The sequence below is a fragment of the Peromyscus californicus genome, unplaced genomic scaffold (assembly GCF_007827085.1).
Source record: "Peromyscus californicus insignis strain IS unplaced genomic scaffold, ASM782708v3 Scaffold_2__1_contigs__length_46816999, whole genome shotgun sequence".
Lineage (NCBI taxonomy): Eukaryota > Metazoa > Chordata > Mammalia > Rodentia > Cricetidae > Peromyscus > Peromyscus californicus.
In genome coordinates this window covers 39022746-39036041 of record NW_026294540.1, presented here as the reverse complement: position 1 = coordinate 39036041, position 13296 = coordinate 39022746, and the positions used below count along the sequence as shown (strand labels likewise).

Genomic DNA, 13296 nt, shown 5'->3' with positions numbered 1-13296 from the left:
TTTTAAAACTTACATTTTTCTTTTACAACATATTTCTACCAAATCCTCAGGTACACAAATCTCAATTATTCAATTATGACAGTATTTACCATGGGAATTGTTTTATGATAATAGATTTTACAACATACTTCATAGTAAAAGCTCCATAGGCCTCATAATATAAGAAAGATATTCTGTACTTTAATACTCACTAATTCTAAATGGTTTTTCAAAGTCCAAAATAAGACATAAAAATAAACACACTGGGACCAAGGTAAGTCTGCTAGACACATTTATATGCAGGGTAGTAACTGATTAAATATTATACAATATATTCTGCATTTTCAAGGTAGAAGATGAGTTGGAGGCCAGCCTGGTCTACAGTTAATTCTAGGATAGCCAGAGCTACACAGAGAAACTGTCAAAAAAAAAAAAAAAGAACAAAAACAAAAACAAATTTTATATAAGCTTAAACAAACAGACTTTTTTTTAACATGGTAATACTTGAAGCTGGGAAAAATGTAAATGACTGAATATATAGGATAAGCCTCCAAGTACATAAAATTACCTTACAGGGCACTATTATAATATTGGACAGCCATCTCTTACTATTGCTGGGAGTCAAAAGTTATACTTGGCCTGGTGGTGGCACATGCCTTTAATCCCAGCACTGAGAGGCAGAGGTAGGTGGATCTCGAGGCCAGCCTGGACTACTCAGTGAGTTCCAGGAAAGGTGCAAAGCTACACAGAGAAACCCTGTCAAGTACAGAAGAAGGCGCTATACTCAGCCCTTGTGTTGTCCAAAGATTAACTGCATGCAACATCTAACACTTAGGAACTTCTTAAGTGCCTAGTGGGGACCAGCAATGAACATTTTCGAAACAAACATGAATTTGGAGAACTTGGTTCTCAATGCCAGTTGTGGAGCAAGTCTTGGACTAATTCCAAACTGTGAGAGATTATAAAAAACTGAGGGAGGACTCTAGGCAGGCAGTGGTGGTGCACACCTTTAATCCCAGCACTTTGAGGCAGAGGCAGTTGGATCTCTGTGAGTTCAAGGCCAGCCTGGACTACAGAGTGAGTTCCAGGCTACATGGAGAAACCCTGTCTTGAAAAACCAAACAAACAACAATAAAAAACCCGAGGGCTCTCCTCCTCAGATGTGGTATGGAACTGAAGTTCTGTGTACAAATAAAGAATGATCAACTATAATGACATACAACAGAATATTCCTTACACTTACACACACACACACACACACACACACACCAGCACAACTCCACAATTTTGTTTGTTCTCAATTTCCTTATCTGTTCCCCTCCAAAATAATTAAAGTGTTAGAAATATATAATCTATAGCTGCCACATCTTTATTAATTAGTTCATGTATAGAAAATTCAAATACAAGAAATTAGTTAAAAAATAGGAAAAACCCACAGGTTACCTGAAAAATCTTGATTTTTCTAGGCAATCAAAGAGGTTTAGAAAAGCTATAGATTTTGTGTGTAGCTTTTGGAAGGCCAAGACCCACTCCCCTCTCTGTGAACTGCAATACTCTAATTCAGTGCTGCAGTTTATTGAGGATCTCAGGGCAGTGCTGACAACACTCTTGGACAGTACGCAGGAGCTCCTGAAGCAGATGAAGCAAAGCTTTCTTGTTACTTTCTGTGAAGTAATTAAAGCTAAAAATACAGCATTCCACATGCAAGGGAAATCCAGATTGGAAACTGGCTTCCCACTGGCTGCCAACAGAGCCTCCTCACTGAACAAAATCTGAGCAAGCCACTGACGGCCTTACTAGTCTAACAGTTAGATACCCACGCCATACCGAGGCAAACAATACTTAGCATTAGCTAAAAAGCTATAGAGGAAAATGTAGGTGATGGAGAAAGGTGACTCGATGACCTCAATGCTCCTTTAATTCTAGATCACATAAGAAATGTCTAAAAAAAAAGAAGCACTAAGGAACAACTTTGTAAATACTGGCTGACAACACTAGGAAATTACCACTGATGGTCAACAAACTACTTAGTGGCCTGCTAATAACCCCAAGACATTCCTCACTTCACCATCCTCAAGGACTTAACAGAGTAACAGTCTTCCATACTTTGTGATGTTATAAATTGGGTAACTTGATTGTGGAAGGGGGATCTACAGTGCAAAACAAATCACCACCGTAAATGTTCTTCTAGTGTTTCTCTCCTTAAAATCTCCAAGGTCACATAAGTAGGCCATACCTAATTTGGACATTGTTTATGGATGTCTTTATCTAAATAAAATCAGACTTTTTGTAAACAAAGGGGGCATGGAGGTAAAAACACAACTCTCACCTCAAAGAGAGTAAGAGACAGTTTATTCTAGAACCAAACATGAGTGACTGTGTCCTGGAAACACGGACTCATGTTACCCTGAGTGTCAGTCCAACTCCAAATCAGTTCCATGAAGTTTTATATAAGAGAACAAATCAAATCATAAACCAAGGTAGTTTTAAAATACACTGGTGGAAACATCAGAGAGCTGGGTCACTGCAAAGCTGGGGAATCTCTGCTCTAGAGACACCTGATGCTGTCTGAAAACACTCTTAGGTTTGTAGAAGCCAAGTGCCTGTGAGGTCACACACTGAGGTAGGCAATAAATGGCTCCGGGTAGAAGGCTAAAGGTAGCCTAAGATAACTTTGGCTTTGGACTTGCAATATTCCAACCTCTTCACATCACTGAAGTTCTAATCAAGTCAATATTTGTAGTTGCAGCTTCTTTTCTGCAACTTTGTCCTGAAGGAAAAAGATCTACTGATAATTGTACATTTGTTAAGACAATCCAAACACCTGCCGGCTTTAGGCCACACCCCCTGGCAGTAGACGCTAACAGGAACACTGCACAGACAATGGAAAGGGCTCAGGAGGACTCAGGATCTCAGAGTTGTAAACAGACTGTATCTCTGCCTCTGTATCCCTGCTGACCTGTAGACCCCAAACCCAATGTTTTTGTTTGTGGAGACAGACCTCACGGTTGTTCATACTGTCCTAAACTCACTATGGAGCTTGGACTGGCCTCAATCTCTGAGCAATCCTCCTGTTCCAATCTCTTAAGTACGGAGATTACAAGTTATAAGCACGATGCCTGACCCTCATACATTCTATCTATACCATCTCCTGAACGCTGAAGGTTGCATGTATTTTCCGATTATCTTCTTTAATGAGATCTCCCTTAGGGGAGTGAGCAGTTCCTCAGGACAGCCCTGCTCTGAGATTTTCCATAAGCACCCTTCATGTTTTCGGCAAGTCCTGGAGCAGAATCATAATCTGCGGCATCTACTCCAGTGGACCATCAGATGATGTTGTCTGAAAACAGGAATAGGCAGACCCTCACACTCGAGTACTTTCCTACCTTAGCTCAGAGAAGACATGAGGCAATTTGAGACGGTATATGCCCAGTACACATAACTAAGAGATAATAACAAAGATTCACTGACCATCAGAGGCAGAAGGTTGCCATCATCCCATAATGGGTATTAGAGGGCTTAACCAAGTTCTTGATATCCAAGTCTGTTTGCTGGGTCCAATTTAAAATGAGAATTCAGCAGCTTCCTTCTCTGAACTTTGTAGTGGGTAGCCATTCCAGCTTTGATCTGGAAGTTCCAACCCCCATTGAGGCTTCGGTAACTATCACGCCTACAAGGCGGGGCCAAGAGAGGGCCCTGAAGACCCGAGATCCGGATGTGCCGCCCTCTCTTAGTTCCTGGACCCTGGACACTAGAGGTAGACCTAGCAGAGTTCTCCAGAGAACACCGCTGGACTGCGTTACATCTTCCCCAGACCCTGCGACCTACCTATCCCTTCATTTGTAAGTTATGCCACTAATAAACCTCCCTTTTAACTACATGGAGTGGCCTTAATGATTTCACCAATAGAACTTATCTAGTTATCTTAAGAATTTCCAGCTACTCATACGTTTTGGCATTGCTTCATGGAAACCAGAGATCAAAAGCTTCATGACACGGGGTCCAATAACCACTACCCATTTCTTCTGAGAAAGTCAGAGTACACCCAACTAATGAGGCTTCTATTGACTTGGTTTCAAGGTCTTTTTTAAAATTATATTTTATTTTTAGTTATGTGTATGTACACATATATGCCACATGGCTGCAGGTGCCCAACCAGAAAAAGGCATCAGATCCTCTGGAAGTGGGGTTGCAGGTAGATGTAAGATGCCTGATGTAGGTTCTGGAAACTGAATTCAGGTCCTCTGGAAGAACAGTAAACATTCTTAACCACTGAGGCATCTCTTGAAGTCTGGTTTACAGGTTTTTAAACTTCAAGGTCATTCATATTGTACAATATTTTGTTGCTCACTGAAGAAAACACTCAGCAAGGAAGCTTCCCTCATATAATATACCATGGTTTTTATCTCTCTTGTATTTCCATTCATGCTATAATAATGTGTCATGGGGCAGCAAATGTGATGGTTGATCTTTTTTTGCTTTGTTTTGTTTTGGTTTTTCAAGACACAGTTTCTCTGTGTAGTTCTGGTGCCTGTCCTGGATCTCACTCTGTAGACCAGGCTGGCCTCGAACCCACAGAGATCCGCCTGGCTCTGATGGCTGATCTTAAAATTGACTTGCCACAAGTCAGCATCCTCTGAGTAGGAGCCTCAACTGAAGAACTGTCCTGTTTGCCTTTACTGATATGGAAAGACCCACCCCAAGTGTGGGCTTCTTACAGTAGCCCTCATAAAGAAGGACCATGGAAGAAGGAAGATCATTTGACTTTCATTTTTCAAGCATGGCCCTCCCTGTCAGAGTGTTGATTTACACTGCAGCGGCTGCTGCTACTGTCTCTGATTTCAGAACCAGTATTTCTATTGTTGACTTAAGACCTGGGGTTCTCCAGGATCCTTCTGAGGCCGGATTGGGACTGCTGAGGCACCCTAGCCTTGTGGAATGAGCCAACTACTGGGTTCTCAGCCTTCCCAGTGAGACAGCCACTGTGCGACGACTCTAACCACTGAGACACCAAGCCCCAAGGACCAAAAAACTACTGGGTTCTCAATCGCAGGTGTGAAACTGCTATCGTAATACTTTAACTTCAGCTGCCTTAATAAATTCTGTTTTTTTTCATCCTATCAGTTTTGTTCCTCTAGAGATGCTAATACATCGAGGTAGTGTTCAAGAACCAAATTCAGTCCACGGCCCATTAATATACTGTCCACAAGCTATGTAGATTTTTATATTTTTAAACAAATGGCTTAAAATATACCCACCTATTCACCCTACATACCACAAAAACTGAGACTACATGTGACCCATCATATCTAAACGTTTCTTCTCTGGCTTTCTTCATGGAAAGTTTGTTGATCCATGCTACTCTTCTACTTCCTAAAAAGGAAGAAACTAGTGCTGATAATCTATGCCCTAAATAAACACCAGAAACACTAGAAAATTCACACCGGGTTGGTTGTTGATGGGTCCTAATTTAAAAACCAAGTAAGGTTTTTAGAGGGCTAAGTCTATAGTCTAGTAGCAAAGCACTTGTCTAGGAAGCCCAGAGTCTGGTCCCTAGCATTACAAAAAAACAGCATCTGGTGATCTCAGGGAGGGTCCTTTTATGGCACCAGTGGTTTAGAAGTTGAATCTGAAAAAAAAAAAATGTGTTAAAATTATATACTCTGAGCCGGGCAGTGGTGGCACACCCCTTTGATCCCAGCACTCAGGAGGCAGAGGCAGGCAGATCTCTGAGTTTGAGGTCATCCTGGTCTACAAGAGCGAGTTCCAGGACAGGCTCCAAAGCTACACAGAGAAACCCTGTCTCAAAAAGCTTTAGGAAAAAAAAAAAAAAAAAAAAAAAAGAAAGAAAAATGTATATACTCTGGTAGAGAGATTCATAGATGACTTCATCCATCAATATTACAAGGAAAACTTTTTAATAAAACTACTCCAGGCCGGGCAGTGGTGGTGCACACCTTTAATCCCCGCACTCAGGAGGCAGAGGTAGGCAGATCTCTGTGAGTTCAAGGTCAGCCTGGTCTACAAAGGCACCAAAACTACACGGAGAAACCCTGTCTCGAGAAAAAACAACAACAACAACAACAACAACAAAGAAACAACCTGTTCCAGGTCTCATCTCTCTTAAGCATAATCCATGATTAAGATAATGAAGGTCTGTGGGCATTGGTGGCACATGACGTTAGTCCCAGCACTTGGGAGGCAGAGGCAGGTGAGTTCAAGGCCAGCCTGGTCTACAGAGTGAGTTCTAGGACAGCCAGAGCAAAACAAAGAAACCCTGTTTCAAAAAGCAAAATAATAAAGGCCACTCTGACAAGAGCCCAAATGTCAAGGTTTTTCCCAAGACAACTTAATGCTTTCATGTAACTACTCCCCCGCCCCCCCCATGTGTTTTTAGTGTGTCCTGGTTACTATTTTCTTTATTCTTCTGTTAAACTTAAGTATTTTGTTGCTGGACAACAACAACAAAAAATCTACAGCTCAAACAGGAAATTGTAAAAAACAAAACAAAAAAACCACTGACCTACTGGCTGGGGATGTGGGATGCAAGGCCTAAACTAAAGAGGTTGGGCAGGAAAATTCAGAGTTTTGAGACTGGCCTATGTGGCACAGTGAGACCTTGTCTAAACAGAAATGGGAAGGGGGGAAAGAGGAGCGCTTAACCAATTTTGTGTTCCTAGCCTGAAAGGTGATCCTACCTTTTGCAAAGCACCTCCAATATTCAAGAAAAGTGGAAAGAGCCGGGCGGTGGTGGCGCACGCCTTTAATCCCAGCACTCGGGAGGCAGAGCCAGGCGGATCTCTGTGAGTTCGAGGCCAGCCTGGACTACCAAGTGAGTTCCAGGAAAGGCGCAAAGCTACACAGAGAAACCCTGTCTCGAAAAAACCAAAAAAAAAAAAAAAAAAAAAAAAAAAAAGTGGGAAGAACTGGGAGAATTCTGAGACTACTATTTGTCAAGTATATAAAGGGCCTTGAACCCCTGTAGTCTAAAGATCAAGACTTTCTGAGGTTCAGTCACACTCCAATTAAGAGGTAGTACAGGCTAACAATATTAGGAGTTTTATCTTCAATTACGGACTCCACACAAGTCAAGAAGGCCTGGCCAAATACTGTCTACCAAGGATACAAGACTGTTAGTCTAACGTCTGTATCACCAGTATTACTGGGTTCTGGTTCTGTGTTATACAGTAAGACACTGGAGCCTGGAGAACTTGATGAAGATCAAAGTCTAGCTTAGCACACAGTTCCAGGGGATGGTGGTTTATTTAGTTCACACTTCTGTGCTCCCAGTTACAGCTGGTCATGGCTTCTGGCTAGCAGTCTTTGAGACAATACAGAGCACTGTAGGAAAAGGAGGAGAAGTTGTCTTTGTGTTCTAATCTCTTTCCCTTGTATTCTGTGGTGGTGACTTATCTCCTAGGTCCCAGTTCTTAAACATACTCAGGTGAGTTTCCACCTTTTTACAGCCTCACAATAAAATTCACCAACAGAACCTTGGAGATGATTTCAAAGAGATCATCGTGCATACATTTTCCTTTGTGAGCTACCCAGCTGCTTTTGTAATGAACCTGTTTTCCAGGGAGCCAAACTCAACTGCAAAGTGGTTTTCATAAACGGCAAATTTCTGTTGGTCATAGAAAGGTGATTCCCATCTTCATCAAGGCAGGATTTATGGATCCTTCGTGGAAGCTCGTTTTGTAACACACAAAAACAGATCTTAGCTGAGGACAAGAGAATGGGTATATATATATCTAGAGGTGATTTATTACTCTTATTGATACTAAAGAGACACTATCAGGAGCTCCTGCTCCTCTACACTTCCTTGACATGATGATCTGTAACCTCAAATTAAACAAACCCTTCCCCCTTCTTCTCTTAAGATGCTTTTACCATCTATTTTATTAAGGCAACAGGAAAGTAACTAATACAATACAATGTATATGTGTTACCCACATGTACTTACCTTTTTATATTATGTGATACCAAAGTGGATTATAAATGCTCATATAAATTAAAACTGCTAAAGTAGCCCAAATTCCTTTTAGATCATAGTGGAACTGAGTTTTAAGGGGAAAGCCCCCAGCTCCAGCAGCTCTACAGGCTAAGGTTTGCCACCTGTCCCAACACACTAATTAAAAAGACAAGTAATGGAGAGAAACAAAGAGATTGAATGGATGCAGCCATGCTGAGGGAGCAGGAAGACAGATCAAATAACCCTGAGTCCATCTTTAGGATAAAAAGGCAGTCTTTGGACTTAACTTAAAACTGGGACAAAAGGCGAGAGACATACACTATTAAGTGGCTTAGCCAAGACGTAGTCTCTTTTTATCTTTTCTCAGTTTGGTTCCACAACATGGTCCAAACAAGTCCTCCATTGCTCGAGGGGACAGACTAGCTCCCAGGAGATGACTGTTCCCGCAAAGGGCAATCTGCCCTCATGGATAAACACAAGTAGACATATAAACAAATAAAGGAATAAATGTAAAATAGAGTACATCACAGGTCTGGGCTCATCAGTGTTCAAAGGCAAAACTCCTACCAACAGGCTTGGCAGAACTTCTTGTGCTTATTCTGTATTTATAACTCATTAAGGTCAAATGGTTCTAGGTATAATGATGGTTCCTGACATTTTATTATAAAACTGAGTGGGTAGGACCACACAAGTTACTCTCACACACACAACACACAGAAGAAAATGTAATTTAAAAAATTTTAATCCATACTTCAAGATTTGAAGGACTGATGGAAGTATTTCCTGCATCCTCCTGGCTACAAAAGTATTTATCCTGCAGTTACTTAGATGATTGAGCAGTGGTTGGTTGGAGAGAAATCAGGTGAATATGGTAGAGAGGCTTTTCTTCATAGCTCAATTCTTTTACCTTCTGAAATATTGGTTATGGAAGGTGCAGTCTCCTGGGCATTATCACGGAAAAGACTCAACCCTTTCTGTGGACAATGCAGATTACACGGTGCCGTTTTCAGTGCATCTCACTGATCTGCTGAGCATTCTCGTCAGATGTAATGATAATGCTGGGATGATCAGATCAGCAGCAGACCACCAAACCATAACCAGACCCTCTTTGGGTGTAAATGTGGCTCTGGGACATGCTTTGCAGTTTCTTCTCAGTCCAATCACTGAGCAGTCACTAGTGGTTGTATATAATCCACTTTTTGTCATACATCACAATCAAGAGAACAGGTTCATTGTTGTGTAGAGTAAGAAAGGACAGTAGTTTAAAATGATAATGGTTTTGATTTTCACTTAGCCCATGAGGCAACTATTTATCAAGCTTTTCCACTTTCCCAATTTGCTTCAAATGCCGACTGACTGTTGAGTGGCAGGCACAAGGCGAGTTCTTTGGCTCCTTTGGTAGCTGTAAGAGCATCGGCTCTAGTGGCTGCTCTCACTTGGTTATTGTCAGCTTCTGACAGCTGCCACGGTGTTCTTCATCTTCAGGGCACTCCTCTTCCCCGTGAAGTTTCTTCACCCAGCACTGCACTGTGTGTTCCTTAGCAGTTCCTGGACCAGATGAGTTGCTGATGTTGCCAGTTGTCTCTGCTGATGTATGACCCATTTTAAACTCAAATAAGAAAATCAGTTGAGCCAGGTGATAGTGGCACGCACCTTTAATCCCAGCACTCAGGAGGCAGAGGCAGGAGGATCTCTGTGAGTTTGAGACCAAGCCTGGTCTACAGATCGAGTTCCAGGGCAGTCAAGGCTAAACAGAGACCTTGTCTCAAAAAAACAAAAAACAAAAAAAGGGGGGGGGGGGGAATCAGTTGAATTTTTTTTTTTTGGTCTAATATCAGGTCCATAGTATAAAAGAAATATAACACTGAATAATGTCATTAGCAAAAGAACAAAGTGACAAATGTACATTCAAGTGACACATAAGATAATCACATTTATTAAGAATGTATTCCAGGCCAGGCAGTGGCAGCACACACCCTTAATCCCAGCACTTGGAAGGCAGAGGCAGGTGGATCTCTGTGAGTTTGAGGCCAGCCTGGTCTACAGAGCGAGATCCAGGACAGGCACCAAAACTACACAGAGAAACCCTGTCTCAACACCCCCCAAAAAAATAAACCCCCAAAAAGGAATATATTCCAGAATCAAACAAGAAATTTAACACTACAAAATCTGCAATTAGTTTTGCACAAGCCAAATGGGTAAGCATCCTATTTGGGACTGATGTCAGGAAAAGCAAAGGAGGAGAAACTGAACTATTCATGAATGAGTCAAAGAGTGAACAAATGTAGCACACACTTCTTACAGAGGGCCTCATAAGCATTACACAGGCAAGAAGTCTTCAGCCATGACACCACACCATGTACTGTTGATATGAAGTTGTCGAGAATAAACAATTCCAAAAACAGAAAAGTAGACTGAGGGTCACCTAGCTCTAGGATTGGAGGAAATAGGAGTAACTCAGCCCAGGGTTTCCTCTTTGGAGCAGAGGAGAGAGAAAGGTGCAAAACACTCTAAAATTAGATCACAGTGATAGCTGCAGCTTTATGACTATATGAAAAGGCATCAAACTGCATACTCCAGGGTATTACTGAATTAAATCTCAATAAAGCTCTAGAGAAGCTTCATGAGCAATATATCTATATATAGCTTCTTTGCAGCATTTCTTCTACAGGTGATATTTTCTCCATAAAAATAACTAAGATTTAGCTTCCTGCTTAGTACAATGTGACAAAAGCAAAACTACGTTTTAAATACTTTAAAGTAAACTAGTAGCCAGCATTACATTACATTCCAAAAGGTGCACCCATAATTAAGGAACTGCAAGTAGTTGTACATTCTACTGGGAGACTAGCAAGCACACCGACCTCAGTGAGTAGTCACCAGTGTAACACAAGCAAACGCCACTGGCACTGTGCTTGTTTAGGATGTGGCAGCGCTGAAACCTCAAGCTCTTAAGAGCACTAAGCTGAGCCTTTACAACTGAAAATCCCATCCAAAGGGCAGTATCAAGGTGAGGCTTAGGTGTTTATCAACAGCTAAATGGGTAAAGAAAATCCACAACAGAATTCATTCATTTGTAGAAAAATGAACTTACTGTATCTGCACTAAAACAGATGAAACTAGAGATTGTTATACTAAGTGAATAAGCCAGACTCAGAAAGACATATATTCAAACAGCTCACGTTTTCTCCTATGTGGAAAGTAAACAAGGGATGGGGAGATGGAAGTAAAAGAGATGTGTGAGACGGAAGAGATCTAAAGGAAGAGGCGGCGGGGGGGGGGGGGGGGGTGCTGTGGATATCGCTCTATATAAAACACTGATTGGCCAGTGACCAGGCAGGAAGTACAGGCGGGACAAGGAGAGAGGAGAATTGAGGAAGGAGGAAGAAAAGGGAGACTGGCTGGAGCCGCCGCCAGGACAAGGAAGATGTAAAGTACCGGTAAGCCACGAGCCATGTGGCAAAATAAAGATTAATAGAAATGGGCTAAATATAAGAGTAAGAGCTAGACAATGATAGGCCTGAGCTAATGGCCAAGCAGTTTAAATAATGTAAGAGTCTGTGTGTTTATTTTATAAGTGGGCTCTGAGACTGGCGGGACTTGGCGGCGGGAGCTGGAGAAAAACTCTCCAGCTACGGGGAGGGGGAGGTGGGGGTGGGGGAGAAATGGAAAATATGTCATGAAAGTAGGTGGGCCTCTTTGAGGAGAAGTAAGGTACCAACAAGGAGGGAGGCATGAAAGAGCTCGGTAGTAGGGCTAAATAATTATATGTGTATCAAAATGTCATAACAAAACCCACTTTTGTTCATTAACCAAGAGTTTAATTATAAAAACCATCGGAAGCACCTTAAAAACAGTAAACTTTCTGCTTATCAAGCAGCTGAGCTACTACACCAGCATCAGAAGGGGCTTGAGTTCCCATTCTATGGAGGCAAGAAAGGCCAGCACTAAATGCGACTAGGAAAGGAGGTAAGAACAAGGTCAAGTCGAAAGCAGAGAAAGGGGGAACTGAGTAGGGAAGTCATCACTGGGCACATACAATGAGGGCAGAACCAAAGCCAAGCAAGAGGAGAAAGAGATGACCCAAGAGTCAGGAAACTAAGAGTCAGCAGTGAATACAAATGGATGGAGGTGAACCACTTGGGTATCCATCATTTATGACAGAAATGAAGTATATGTAGCAACAGTATGACGTCAGAATCAGATGTGATGAAAGCAAATACAAACTAAGATGTGAAAATAATGAAATGATAGTAAGTTTAGATACCAACATGGCTCTTTATCCCAAATAGTAATCTAAAATACACAGATGGACACTGGTGTGGGAAAGCAAAGCCCAGTACAAAATCTCCACAAGAACCATCTCAACACGTCTGACTTCACAACTGATGTGGTCATGACACAAACAGTATTCTGTACACACCCACTTTTGAGGGGCTTATTCTTGGGGTTTTGATGTGACCAAAACTGTGCCAAGTTGGAGTGCTTGCCCAGCATGCACTAAATACTGGTTTCATTCCCAGTGATGAAGAACTTGTCATGGTGGTATAATCCTGTAATTCTGACAGGGGTCAGAATACGTAGGGACTAGAAGTTCAAGGTCACCAGACTCTGGAAGTGTTGACGAAAGGTAAAGTAAGTCTAACTTTGTGGATACAACCGAGGGAGGTTTCTTCATTGATGGATGGAATCTCTGCAGCCTGCCAAAAATATCACCCACACCAACACCTTCTGGGGTGTTGTGAACACCTGTGGAATTCCACCTCTACATCAAAGTGTGCTATATGCAGAGACAGGTGAGGAGATAAATTCAGTACAGTTCTGGTAGCTATATAATGAAAACCCAAATGCATTTTGATCAGGCCAGTACATTAATATTTTATCTGTGAAATAGAATGAGCTGATGAAACATGTGTTCCACATACTCACACAGACAGCTAAGCCTACCAAGAGGACAAGTCCAAACATGCAATACTATTAAACAAATGTATGCATTAATCTGTTTAAAAAGAAGAAAATATTAAAGTGTAGCATGAATTGTTAGAAGGTCTTATTAATAAAAACAAAACCAGAGCCAGGTATTGGGGTGAACGCTGAAAGATCAGAGAAACAGAACAAGCCACAGCTAACCTCACCTTGGTAACTTCTCAGCTGATCCTATTTCCTCAAACTGGAAGCCTCTGAGTCCTCATCCAAATGGATCTCAGTTGAACTGCTGCTGAAAGCTTAAAAGCTTAACAAACTTAGTTCCTGGTCCTCATGCCTTATATACCTTTCCGCTTCCTGCCATCACTTCCTGAGATTAAAGGTGTGTGTCACCATGCCTGGCAATTTCCAGTGTTGCT

General features: G+C 41.7%; 1 protein-coding gene across 6 annotated transcripts in view; it reads right to left on the bottom strand.

Moving 5' to 3' along the window:
• The window catches only part of Cdk8 (cyclin dependent kinase 8), a 70889-nt gene that overhangs the window by 41221 nt on the left and 16372 nt on the right, over nucleotides 1-13296 (bottom strand). The window lies entirely within an intron of this gene.